The following is a 14,118-nucleotide window of genomic DNA, read 5'->3' on the forward strand; positions in this document are numbered from 1 at the left end:
GGCTCTGTTTACATGAGTCTTTTACTGGAGAGAGAATGGGAGGAGAAGAAGAGAAAAATGAAGCCTATCTCATAATGAAGCCGGAGGCTTTTATAAATAGAAATTACAAAAGTGATGAATAGTAAAAAATGACTGTTGGTGAATAGTAACTTGTCTGCTACTGAGTAACTGTTGGTCATGTGATTTACTGTTGATGAATAGTGGACTGTCTGCCATGAGATTTACTGTTGATTTCAGTGGAAAAACTGACTGAGATGGTCTTGACTGGATTCAATCAAACTCAGCATAAGAGTCTTGACTATCTTCATAATCTGCCAATCTTTTTGGTTGATTGGGGGAACTTTGATGACTGTGTGATGATGATTCTGATGGAGAATGTTCTTCTTCATCATCTGTAGATAAATTTGCTGCTTCTTGAAGTAATTGCTTTGCTAGTTCTTTTAACTCTTCTGCTTTGGAAGATGAAGATGAACTAGAGGCCATTTTCTTCTAGGAAGAAGATGGTGACTAATTTGTCTTCTTGGAAGAAGATGGTGACTGAAGAGTTGGAGATGTTAACTGCGAGATCGAAACCGGAGCTTTTGAACTCGAAGGAATAACTATGAATTCTTCACTGAATTGAGTTAAAACTCTTTCAAGGTCGAATTTATCCCACCATTTTACTAGAAATTGTTTGATGACCATACATTCTTCAGTTTCGATTTTGTATTGCCATTTCATAATCCAAGGAATTTTATACTTGGCCATGAACTGAAGAGTGGGGTGTAATACCCCGGAAATTTGATATTAGTTTCTAATATTATTTGGGAATTTTTGAGTTAGAAGTTAGTGTGTTTAAGGTTTGAAGGAAGAGCGGAAGTGTTCGGATGCGTAATTTATCCGAAAGAGTTTCTTTTTAATTCAGGGTCATAGAGTTGACTTTTTATTCGTTGAATTTCTTGAGAAACTTTCTTCACGAAAGTTGTAGAGCATGACGATACGAGTTCGTAGACACGTGACACGTGTAGAACGGACTTCGTATGAGAAAGTTATGTTCAACGGAAGTTTGCAACTTTACGGGAATTTAGGGTTAAATAGGAAAGTTTTCTCTTGAGTCCTCACATTTTTCAGAAAACCCAAATCCTTCCCTCTCCTTCTCTCTCCCCGACCCCGAGAGAGTGCAAAACACCCAGACGACCCGACCCGGACCCGGTCGACCCGACCCGACTTTTCCGGTCAATTCCGGCCGACCCAGACGACGGCACTGGTCTGAAAAGCTTCCTCTCCTCGGCGCAAGGCTCCTTGTGTTGGCGAGTGAAGACGATATGGACGGATCGGCGCTGATCGAGCGCCAACAGTGAGGGTGGCGACCCGGATTGCAGCCCGACTGGTTTTCTCACCTCCGGCGGCAGTGGCAAGGCTGAAACCGATCGGGATAGGAAGTGTTGGACGTCCTCGTTAGATCCCTGGTGGTGTTGAAGCTCGACTCATGGCGGAGAGTGGCGGTGGTGGATTCCAATCTTTCCGGCGAGTTTCCGGCATGTTTCCGGCCGATTGGGGCGAAACCTCAGGTATTAAAAGTGTTCCTTTTGCTGTGGGGCCCACTCGCCGCCGCCTGTGGTGGCGCGTGCCGGCGCGTCCGGTAGTGTCTGTGGTATCTTGGGGTGTTGGTTAGGTAGTACTCTTCGTTACGAACGTGTTGGTATGTGGGTTGTAGGTTTTGGTTACCATTATTGCATGCTAGGGTTTCTACTTGGTGCTAGGTTCCGTTCGGTTCAGTTTTAGGTAAATCCGAACATGAGAATCTGGTTAGTAGTTCTATAGGTTGTGTAGGACGTTTCGGTAACCTTTTAGAGGTCAAGGAGTAGGATTTGTCTCGAGTGACAAGTTCGTGGGTTAGGACATGAGTTTCGGTTTGAGTGGGATAATGTTGTTGTTGATAGTTACTAAGGTTAACGTTTTTGTTAATAGGTGACTTGTGGAGTATGGTTTTGAGCTATATGCTTGTGTTGTGCGTGTGAAGACGCAGCGGGAGTTAAGGTGAGTAAAATCTCACCAAGGTCCACTTTGTGGCCTATTTATTTTGATGATGATTGTGATGTTGATTTTGATGATGATTTGATGATGATTGTGATGTTGATTTTGATGATGTAAAACAAGTTGTAAAACTAAAGTGTTGTAAAGTTTGTTTTTCTTTTAGTTATCATGCCTTGAATTTGGAATTTTTATTTATCCAAAATTCGGGTTGTGACAGGGGGAAAACCTTTTCTCATATTCTGAAAAGGTCATAATTGTAGTAAATTTCGTAACTGCATTCTGGAGTTGTAATGGGAGAAGATCATAAGAGCAACCATGGTCATTCCACCAATTGCCAAATCATATACGGAATTGACGGTTGAATCTTCTCTCGAAATTGAGGAACCACGAATGACTAAAATCATCGGTTTGATGGAGGAATATTTTATCCCATGCTTCGATGTAATCATGGTAGGTGAAAGTGAGTTTGTCTAATGTGTGGGGAGTAGAGGGGGGATCACCCCATTGGGCTAGTGATATGATTCGGATTATATAAAGGGAATGATATAAAATCTTAGATTGGTCTTTTGGATCAAGGATTGGTTTAATGAATATTGACTCGGTTTTATACAGAATGTCTTTATAAAATACTAATGGGGGTTTACCTGGAGGGTAAGGAGAGGTTGGACCAAAATAACTTTTTATTAAAGAAACAAGATTTTTTAGATGACTCATGGTAGGCTCAATATAAAATAGGCCATGCTCAGCCCTGACAATGTAAGGGGAGGATTTTTTATAAGTAACTGGACGGTTAGATGAGGAGCCTGATTTGTAAGGGTCGAGCTGGTTGACTAAAGCTGATTGGTAACTGGGCATATTTGGACTGAGAGTGCTACCAAGAGCATTATAATGGTTGACTAATGCAACAGGAGAATGACCTTTAATCTATCGAATAGAGGTTTACAATGTTTCCTAAGGTTTTTGTAAAAATCTGCCACATAATTTAAAGATCCTAGGAATCTTTGTAATTGATTTTTATCTAAAATGACATCTGAAAATTTATCAGCGAATTGTATTGCTCTATCAATAGGTTTAATTTGGAGTTGGTGAATGTTAAATCCAAGAAAACGAATGTTGGTTTGGAATAATTTGATTTTTGAGGCAGAAATAACTAGACCATTATTCTTTATTATGTAAAAGAATTGGTGAAGATGTTTCCAGTGTTGATCAATTGATTGAGAAAAGATTAGAACATCATCAATGTAGACAATGGAGAAGTGACTATAAAGATTGAATATATCATTCATTATGTTTTGGAATTCGCTAGGGGCATTTTTTAATCCGAATGGCATAACATTCCATTCATAATGACCAAAGGGCGTGACAAATGCGGTTTTGTATTTGTCGGCTTCACTAATTTGAATTTGCCAAAATCCTGATTTCATATCAAATTTACTAAAGATAATAGATTTGTTTAATCTGTTAATGAGATCTCGTTTATTGGGAATGGGATACCTGATCCATTCTAAAACTGTGTTAAGAGGTTTGTAATTTATAACTAGACGGGGAGTCCCTCGTTCGAGTTCAGCATTTCTCTGAACATAGAACGCTGGGCAAGACCAAGGGGATTTACTAGAGCGAATAATATCTTTGTTGAGTAAATCATTAATTTCGTTTTTACAAAAATCCATGATTTCGTGACTCATTTGAATTGGACGAGCTTTAGTAGGGATGTTTTTCTCATTGAATCTTTGATGTAGGGTAGTGAGATTGTCACATCCCGACCCTTAAATTTTTACCTTATTTACTAGCTTGTTTATAAAAAGAATTTTACTGTCTCCGTCATTGAAGTTATAGTTTAATTAGTCCCTAGAAGGGTTTCGGGGACGATTATGTGCGGAGGATTATTCGTGGGAGGAAAATATGACGACGGTAAAAATAGTAAATTTTATCTAGTAAAAGGTAATTTTTATTAGGTATTATTTGGGGTGTAAATTTTAGAGTGGGTTTTGGTGTATAAGGTTGTTGGACCGGGTGTTAGAGGCCCATTTTTCTTTTCTCTTTTTCTTCTCTTTTCTCCTCCCGGTTCCCTCTCTCTCCCGCTGTCCGGTTTTCCGCCCGTCCTCCTGCCTCCGTCCGGCCACCATCTGCCGCCGCTCCGGTCCCAAACTGACTGCCTCCGACCCAGCTTCCATTCTAGGCCGGTAGCAGCTCCCCTAGCGCCGCCGTGAGAGAGCAACGACGCCCGGAGCCACTAGCTGTCGTGGTGGTTCTCTCGCCGGAGCTCCCTCCTCCAGCCACCAAAACTGACGATCCTTAGCTCATTTTGTAGCCCTCCTCCCGTGCAGCAACCCCTCCAAACAGCTCACTCTCTCTTGAGCTAGGTAAGGAGAAATGTGAAGTTGAAATTCTATAGCGTTTTTGATGTTTCTGTTCGATTGGCTTAGTTAGGCTTGGATTTTGGTTTGTGCTAGTTAGGAAAGTGTTAGAGCATGATGAGAGGAAGAAGCTGTCAAAATTTCATAGGTTTTGGAGGTCGCCGGAATTGGCCTCCGGCCGCCACTGCTGGCGGAGCCGCCGCGGTTTGGGAGATTTTTAGGGTTTTAAATGTGGAATATTAAGGGGATTATAGTGATGTGATTTATGGAATTTTTGGATGAGATTTGGATAGGTTTGTGAATTTCCGAAGTTTGGTATTTTGGCGGTTAATTAATGTAGAATCCGGCCGTAGGATTTAAGTCGTATTTTTGGGGAGGTTGTAATTGCGACTGTCGAGAATGATATTTAAGATCAGATCGTTTCGATTTAAGAATATCGAAGTTTGGCAATGATGAGCGTATTTATGGCTCTCGGATAATTTTGCCTATTTTGATTAATTATTGGATTGTTACTTGGGAAATTAATATTATTTTTGGATCAGGACGTGAGGAGGCTCGAGCAGACGAGACCCCAGATCGACGTCAGGCTTAGGCCTAATTTGTGAGTGGACTTTTGTTTTAAATAAAATGCATGCTAGAGTTCGGTGGATATAAATATGTATTTATGAGAGAGTATGTATATAAAATGCTAGCTACCCATATGTCTCTGTCCACCTTAATGACGTAGCATATAGCCGCATTATGGTGTGACGTGAGCGTTGGACGTGAGCGTAGTAGCCCTTTATGAGTGTTTAATTCACATAGGGGGTATGGACACATATTTATACACCCGTCTGTCCACCTTAATGGCATAGTGTAGCACCGCATTAAGGCGTGACGTGAGCGTTGGACGCGAGCGTAGTAGCCCTATATAGACCCATGAATTTATATAGGGAGTATGAATGTGTGTAAATACATACACATATTATAGAGTCTGAGAGGCTCGATATTTTATGAGATAAAAGTATTATCGCTTGCGGTTTGCATTCGATTTTTTCCTTAGAAATTAATTTGGGGAAACATAAATATTTTATTTATTATTTTATTTTTGTCCACTCACTCTAATGTTATTAAATGTTTTCCCCTGGGCCCTTCGTTTTAAATTGCCCAGTCTGCAGAGTTCGGGTTAGATCTAGTAGGAGGCGAGGCACAGTCACCCGCATTTCAGCCAGTTTTCATCAGTAGGTTACATGTTTAACCTACTCGTGTTTTTCTTGCTTCCGCTAGTGTCTAGTAGCTCTGAATACTTTGGGATTATTGTATATTATGTTTAGAATTTCTGAAAGTTAATTATGTGATGTTTGGACGTGTTGTATTAAGAGTGAAATTTGGAATTTTCGAGTTAGGGTTGTCTATTTTCAAGGGAGATTTTATCAATCTTTTCAGTAAATTTTCCTTGGAGGTGGTCCCCGCAAGACTTACTCCGGGTTTCAGGGTGAAATTCGGGGTGGGTCGTGTCAGTTGGTATCAGAGCTATAGGTTTCCTTTTCCTGCTTCCTTGTCACTATCATATTTGCCTAAGTAGCACGTAGTGTCTATAGAGTGATGATCCGACCGCGGCGGATTCATTGGCATTTTATGCTTTTGATGCTATGTGTTATAGGGTATGTGTGATTGTTGTGTTAGTCTTGTTTATGGACTACTAAATTTCTTCTTCCTCAGGTACTATGCCTCCTAGGCGCCAATGGCAACCCCGTGTGGCTACTTCGACTAATGCCGATGAGGGCAATGAGGTCAGGGGACTGGTTGATGATATTGGAAATATGTTGAGGGGTGTTATAGATCGAGCTCCACACCCTCATACAGTGAAGAGGAGAGAAGTTTATGAGGCTAGAGCAAGAGAGTTCAAGGGTGCCAAGGGACCCCTTGATGCTTATACTTGGGCAGACAAAATGGAAAAGGCTTTTGCGAGCACAGATTTGCCAGAAGAAAGGAAGGTGAAGATGGCAGTGACTTTCCTGGATGATTCAGCACATCACTGGTGGTCGCTCGCTAGCAGGAATGTTGAGGATGCTCTGAATATGTTGTGGGAGCAGTTTAAGACTCTTTTCTTGGGGCAGTATTTCAGTCCTGCCCACCGCAGCAGAATTCAGTTGGATTTCCTAAATATAAAAAAGAGGGATGATGAGGGTGTTATAGAGTTCCAGGAGAGATTCACTTCCCTGAGCTACAATGTGTCATATCTGGTTCCTGATGAGAGGACTAGGATGGAGATGTTCATTGGGGCACTTGGTAGAGTGTTTGCAGATAAGATGACTGGTGTTTATTACCCGACTTTCCTTGATGCTGTTCATGCAGCCATGGCCATTGAGTCTATGGGGATTTATAGTGTTCGGCCACGAGATTTCGGTGGCCCCAGTCAGGGTCCATCCAAGAAAGCTGCTTCATCATCCGCTTCTGGTTCTTCAGCTGGTAGTGGCAGTAGTGGGAGATCAGGTTCTAATTCTCGGTTCAGGGTTAGAGGACGTCACAGGAGACCTGCTAGGAGTCAGTTGGGTAGGCAGCACTCTGGGCAGTATGATTCTGGTGGTAGCTTCCATGGTGGGTCATCTGGTAGCCAGACTTTTTCTTATGGGCAGCAGCAGTTTTCTGGGTGCTTTAAGTGTGGTAGTCAAGACCACTTTAGGAGAGATTGTCCAATATTGGCTCATAGAACGACCCCCACCCCTACTCAGCCAGTTGGTCAGTCTTCAATTAGGGCTCTAGTAGTGGTGCCCAAGGCAGTGCTTCGGTCAGAGGTGGCTCTCAGCAGGGAAGTGGTCAGCGTGGACATCCCATGACTCGCGCTAGACTGCATTCTATGACCCAGCAGGAAAGTCGTACTTCTCCAGATGTCATCATTGGTACGTTATTAATTTTTGGTCAGCCTGCTTTTACTTTAACTGATCCCGGAGCCACGCATTCATTCATATCTAGTAGATTTGCCCTCCATGCCAATGTGCCATCATCGTCTCTTCCAGGCGAGTGGCATGTGTCTCTACCCTCCGATGAGGTGATGAGAATAAATTGGGTATTTAGTGGTTGTGAAGTTTTAGTGGAAGGAGTTAATTTCGAGGCTGATTTAATTCCTTTAGATATAGTGGAGTTTGATGTGATCTTGGGAATGGACTTTTTGGAAGCATATAGTGCTATGGTAGATTGTTTTCAAAAAGTAGTGGTGTTTCGAAGTCCAGATGGTTTTGAGGCTACTTTCCAAGGGGAAAAAGATGTTATTTCTAGTTGCATAATTTCCGCTGTTGCTGCAAGGAAATTGTTGAGTAAAGGCTATCAGGCATATTTAGCTCATGTGGTGGATACAAGTATGGGAGTTGAGAAGATATTCCAGTAGTAAGGGAGTTTCCGGATGTTTTTCCTGAGAAGTTGCCTGGTTTGCCTTCTGCAAGGGAGATAGACTTCTCTATAGAATTACTTCCTGGAACTATGCCTATCTCTCAGGCACCTTACAGAATGGCTTCAGCGGAATTGAAAGAGTTGAAGACTCAATTGCAGGAGTTGGTAGATAAGGGTTTTATTCGGCCTAGCATGTCTCCATGGGGTGCTCTAGTGTTGTTTGTTAAGAAGAAGGATGGCACCATTAGACTATGCATTGATTATAGGAAGTTGAATCAGGTCATAGTGAAGAATAAATATCCGTTGCCTCGGATCGATGATTTATTTGATCAGTTGAGGGGTGCCTCTGTTTTCTCTAAGATTGATTTGAGATCGGGTTATCATCAATTGCGGATCCGAGAGGGGGACATAGCCAAGACTGCTTTTCGGTCACGATATGGTCATTATGAGTTTGTGGTGATGCCTTTTGAACTTACTAATGCACCCACGGCGTTCATGGATCTCATGAATAGGGTGTTTAGTCCATACCTTGATCGTTTCGTGATCGTATTCATAGATGACATATCACTCAAGAAGTGAGAAGGAGCATGCCAAGCATCTAAGAATAATATTGCGGACTTTGGAAAAGTCACAGTTGTTTGCTAAGTTTAGCAAGTGTGAGTTTTGGCTAGATAAAGTGGGGTTTTTAGGTCATGTGATTTCGGCAGAAGGAGTTAGTGTGGATCCCCAAAAGATGGAAGCGGTGTCAAATTGGAGAAGACCCACCACTGTGACGGAGATTCGTAGTTTCTTGGGATTAGCAGGTTATTATCGGCGCTTTGTAAAAGATTTTTCAAAGATTGCTGCTCCTCTTACAAGATTGACCAGGAAGGGGGTTAAGTTTGAATGGTCAGATCAATGTGAGCAAAGTTTCCAAGAATTGAAGAATTACTTAACAAGTGCTCCTGTTTTGGCACTTCCGGATGATAGTGGAGAGTATGTGGTCTATTGTGATGCTTCTAGACGTGGTCTAGGTGGAGTTTTGATGCAGCATGATCGAGTTATTGTCTACGCTTCAGGCAATTGAAGCCGCATGAAGGGAATTATCCTACTCATGATCTGGAGCTTGCAGCGGTAGTTTTTGCTCTCAAGTTGTGGAGACACTATCTTTATGGAGCCAAGTATCAGATTTTTACCGATCACAAGAGTCTTCGGTATGTGTTCACTCAAAGGGAGCTAAATATGAGACAGAGAAGGTGGATGGAGTTAATCAATGATTACGATTGCACTATTGAGTATCATCCTGGAAAAGCTAATTTGGTAGCTGATGCTCTGAGTCGAAATCTCTCCATATCTTTATCTCATATAAAGATGGTTCGTGTTCTGCTTCTTTGTGAGTTGCGAGCTACAGGAGTGGATTTATCAGTAGATGAGGTTGGTGCTTTGATAGCCAGTTTTCATGTGAGGCCAGTTTTGGTTGATAGAGTGCGGGAAGCACAGTATAATGATCCTTCCATAGTTCGATTGATGGAAAGAGCTTCGAATGGAGCCGCAGCCGATCATTTTTCAGTTAGAAGAGATGGGACTCTGTTGTTTAAGAACCGGCTATGTGTTCCAAAAAGAAATGAAGAGTTGAAGAGTGAGATTATGGAGGAAGCTCATAGGTCTGCATATGCTGCTCATCCGGGTAGCACAAAAATGTATCGGATTTTGAAGGATTATTATTGGTGGCCAAACAGGAAGAGGGAAATTGCAGCTTATGTGAGTAGATGTCTGGTTTGTCAGCAAGTAAAAGCTGAAAGGCAGAAGACTTCTGGATTGCTTGAGCCGTTGCCTATTCCAGTGTGGAAGTGGGACCACATCACCATGGATTTTGTTTTTAGTTTACCTCGTACCCGTGATGGGCATGACGGTATTTGGGTGATTGTGGATAGATTCACCAAGTCTGCATATTTCTTGCCAGTAGGAAAGAAGTATAAATTGGCGGAGCTTTATGTGAATGAAACTGTGAGGCTTCATGGTGTTCCTGAATCAATAGTGTCAGATCGGGATCCTCGATTTGCTTCTAAATTCTGGGGAGCTCTTCAGGCAGCTTTAGGTACCCAATTACTCTTCAGCACTGCTTTTCATCCTCAGACTGATGGGCAGTCCAAGAGGACTATTCAGACTTTGGAGGATATGTTGAGGGCTTGTGCCATGCAGTTCAGAGGGAGTTAGGATAAAAACCTATCTTTGATGGAATTTGCCTATAATAATAGCTATCATTCTAGCATTGGTATGGCTCCCTTTGAGACTCTTTATGGGAGGCAGTATCGCACGCCTTTGTGTTGGAATGAAGTAGGGGAAAAAGAGCTTTGTGGCCCAGAGTTGATATGAATTACCTAGGTGTTACCACTAATAGCGGAATTATTAATAGCACTAAGACACACAGGTAACGTAGGTCGAAGAAAATATATTCCTCTCTTATTATTGTGCAAAAGGGTACAATGATTATTGTCTAATGCCTTCTCTCACAATAACACTCTAGCTCTCTGATTCACTCTCTTCTAAACAGATGTTGTTTCTGTTTCACTCTCGTGTCTAGAACTAAGCTAGGCACCTCTATTTATAGAGTCTAACTCTATAAATCCTTATCTAACTTGGAAACTACTCATTAACTAAGTTTAGACAACTATTTCTTTTCAAGCTAGAAAACTATGTACTTAACTAATTTGGAGAAGGAATCACTAATTCGTAAAAGCTAAAGGATACACCTGTATCAAGAGTTAATCCATGTTACGAATGAGAAGATTAAAGTGGTTAGAGATAGACTCAAGACCACTCAAAGTAGGCAGAAGAGTTATGCAGATGTCCGTAGGAGAGATCTTGAATTTCAAGTGGGTGATTGGGTGTTCCTGAAATTATCTCCTTGGAAAGTGGGGTTGTGCGTTTCGGTAAACGTGGGAAGCTTAGTCCGAGGTATATTGGCCCTTATGAAATTATAGAGCGAGTTGGCTCACTTGCTTATCGACTACTTTTGCCTCCAGAGTTAGCTAGGATATATAATGTGTTTCATGTATCCATGCTTCGCAAGTATATTGCCGATCCTTCCCATGTGCTGTAAGAGCAGCCGATCAATTTGACGAGAGATTTGACCTATGAAGAGGAACCGGTTCAGATTCTCGACCGAAAGGAGCAAGTGCTTAGGAATAAGACAATCCCACTTGTCAAGGTGCTTTGGAGAAATCATCAAGTAGAAGAAACTACTTGGGAATCAGAGGAGCAAATGATGCAGCAGTATCCCTATCTCTTCGGATGACAGGTATGTAAATTTTGAGGACGAAATTTTTATAAGGAGGGGAGAATTGTCACATCCCGACCCTTAAATTTTTACCTTATTTACTTGCTTGTTTATAAAAAGAATTTTACTGTCTCCGTCATTGAAGTTATAGTTTAATTGGTCCCTAGAAGGGTTTCGGGGACGATTATGTGCGGAGGATTATGGTGTGACATGAGCGTTGGACGTGAGCGTAGTAGCCCTATATGAGTGTTTAATTCACATAGGGGGTATGGACACATATTTATACACCCGTCTGTCCACCTTAATGGCGTAGTGTAGCACCGTATTAAGGCGTGACGTGAGCGTTGGACGCGAGCGTAGTAGCCCTATATAGACCCATGAATTTATATAGGGAGTATGGACGTGTGTAAATACATACATATATTATAGAGTCTGAGAGGCTCGATATTTTATGAGATAAAAGTTTTATCGCTTGCGGCATGCATTCGATTTTTTCCTTAGAAATTAATTTGGGGAAACATAAATATTTTATTTATTATTTTATTTTTGTCCACTCACTCTAGCGTTATTAAATGTTTTCCCCTGGGCCCTTTGTTTTAAATTGCCCAGTCTGCAGAGTTCGGGTTAGATCTAGTAGGAGGCGAGGCATAGTCACCCGCATTTCCGCCAGTTTTCATCAGTAGGTTACATGTTTAACCTACTCGTGTTTTTCTTGCTTCCGCTAGTGTCTAATAGCTCTGAATACTTTGGGATTATTATATATTATGTTTAGAATTTCTGGAGGTTAATTATGTGATGTTTGGACGTGTTGTATTAAGAGTGAAATTTGGAATTTTCGAGTTAGGGTTGTCCATTTTCAAGGGAGATTTTATCAATCTTTTCAGTAAATTTTCCTTGGAGGTGGTCCCCGCACGACTTACTCCGGGTTTCAGGGTGAAACTCAGGGTGGGTCGTGTCAGAGACAATATGTTTTTTTCTGTGCCAAAAGGCAGTAGGAATATCAGAACATATTTCTTTGATTATCTTTCTTCAAAAGTTTTGATCTTTTGCTGAAGAAAAGAGTTTTGGAGTTGATTTTCAATTTTTTTGAAATTAATTTCTTCTTAGAGAAAAGTTATTTGTTTGATTTTTGCTTGAATGCAACCGAGAGTTTTTAAAATATTATTTTCTTGAAATGCTTTTAAAGTATGGATTTCGGGGTTTGAAAGAAAAGTAAATTTAACCGGTTCATCAAAAGGGTAGGTAATAATTCCATCATATTCAATTTTGAAAGGGTAAATTAAAGTTATGAAAGGTAGTCCTAAAATTACATTATCAGTTAGATTTTTTACCAAGACAAACGAAGTTTTGAAACAAAGATTGTTTTGGAAGATATGGGCTTTAGGGATTTCGTATTTAATATCCATTTTTGTTCCATTAGCTGATCGTAAAGATTCTTTCGTTTTTTCAAAATATTTGGAAGGTATTAAGCCTTCTTGGATGCAATTAAGGTCTGCACCAGAGTCAATAAGGGCTGTTATTGTTATTTGGAAATCTTTTTTTTTGAGTTGGACAGTAGTGTACCATTTTTTAAGCTGGATCTGGCGTATGGTACTAATAGTATTATTTTCAGAGTTTTCAGCTTCATTATTTTCTGGGAAAGGATTTGGAAAAGGATTTTCAAGTGGATCCTGTAATTTAAGAAATTGGTTATTTATTTTTAGTAAGTTTAATTCTTGTTTAATATCTTTATTGTCATTCGTAAGTTCTAAATGTGTTTATTGTAAAGCATGTATTTGACACTTGATTGTTTTTACTTCATGTTGTAGATCTTGGATTGTTATTTCCTTTTTACTAGTGGAGAATTTATCGAAAGTTGTAGTAAGGCTAATTTTTTGTGAGGGAGGATTAACTATATTTTCTTGGGTAATTAATTTTTTTAATTTTTTGAGGTATTCTGCTTTAAGTTCGGGGTTGTCTATTTTACCTATTAAATCAATTAAGAGTTCTTCTTGTTCTTCTTGTTTGGAAAGAACATTTATTGCTTTAGAATTACAAGCATCCTTACACCCAAAAGTAATATCTGGGGAAGAATGTTCATTGGATTCAAAGGAAGAAGATTCCATCATTGTGATGTCATCTTCACTCATTTCATTTTCTGAATCAGTGTTTCGTAATTCTAAAGTTTGTATAAGTTTTTTCTTTTTCTTCTTTACTAATTTTGAGTTGATTAATAGTACTTTTAACTAGACAATTGTTTGCAAAGTGACCAGTCTTATTACATTTAAAACATTTAGTTTACTTTTATCGAAAGGTTTACTTTTTAGTTGGTGATTTGGTTTTTTAGACCAATTTTTGCGAAATCTGTTTTTGGAATAAAATTTGTTTGGCTCAAAGTTATTTTTGTAAGGTGTAAATTTTCTTTTTGAATGGTAAGGAATAAATTTATTGCTTGCCTTTTTTCTCCTTGAAGGAGGTAAGGGAGGAAGGCCATATTGTTCACAAAAATTCCTTAATTCGTATTTAGCTGTTTTCTTATCTGATTTCATCTGAGCATTCAATTTCATATCTATACACATTCTTAATCCTTCTTTTTGGATAACTGTAATTATGTTTCCATAAGTTAAAGAATCATAGTTTATGTGACCTGTTTCATTACTAAGAACTTGTCTGATTTTATGAGAAAATAATTTTGGAAGACCATTTATGAATTTTTCTTTCCAAAATGGTTGGTTACTATCGTCTCTAAGCATAACTCGAGAAATGAAAACATCTTTGTACCATTTGAAATCACTTAGGGTAGGACACCAAAGGTTACTGAGTTGATCATGAATTCTGGATGTGATGTGACTAGGGGTTCCTATGAAATGTTGAATAATTGTGTAAAATAAGGTATTAACAGCATCAGAAATTCTCATTCCTGTGCGTTCGTCGAAGATGGGAGTCCCATCTTCATCTCGTTTAATGGCATGTTTAATGAATGATCTAGAATCAGGAGTGAGATGTTTTTCCCACCAGGAATGAAGCATTCCTGTAAATCTTGTGGAAAGTATGTTAATGATTTCAGGCTGGGTGAAATTATGATTAGTGACATAGCTATTAGCTGCCATAGACATATGATGTAATTTATTTAAGATT

General features: G+C 39.9%; 1 pseudogene; it reads left to right on the forward strand.

The window, feature by feature from the left end:
• Window positions 1-11,007, forward strand: part of LOC101302945 — a pseudogene marked incomplete at its 3' end in the record, with an annotated part of 63,089 nt that extends 52,082 nt beyond the window's left edge.
• Window positions 11,008-14,118: the final 3,111 nt, after the last annotated feature.

Source organism: Fragaria vesca, linkage group LG5, assembly GCF_000184155.1.
Source record: "Fragaria vesca subsp. vesca linkage group LG5, FraVesHawaii_1.0, whole genome shotgun sequence".
Lineage (NCBI taxonomy): Eukaryota > Viridiplantae > Streptophyta > Magnoliopsida > Rosales > Rosaceae > Fragaria > Fragaria vesca.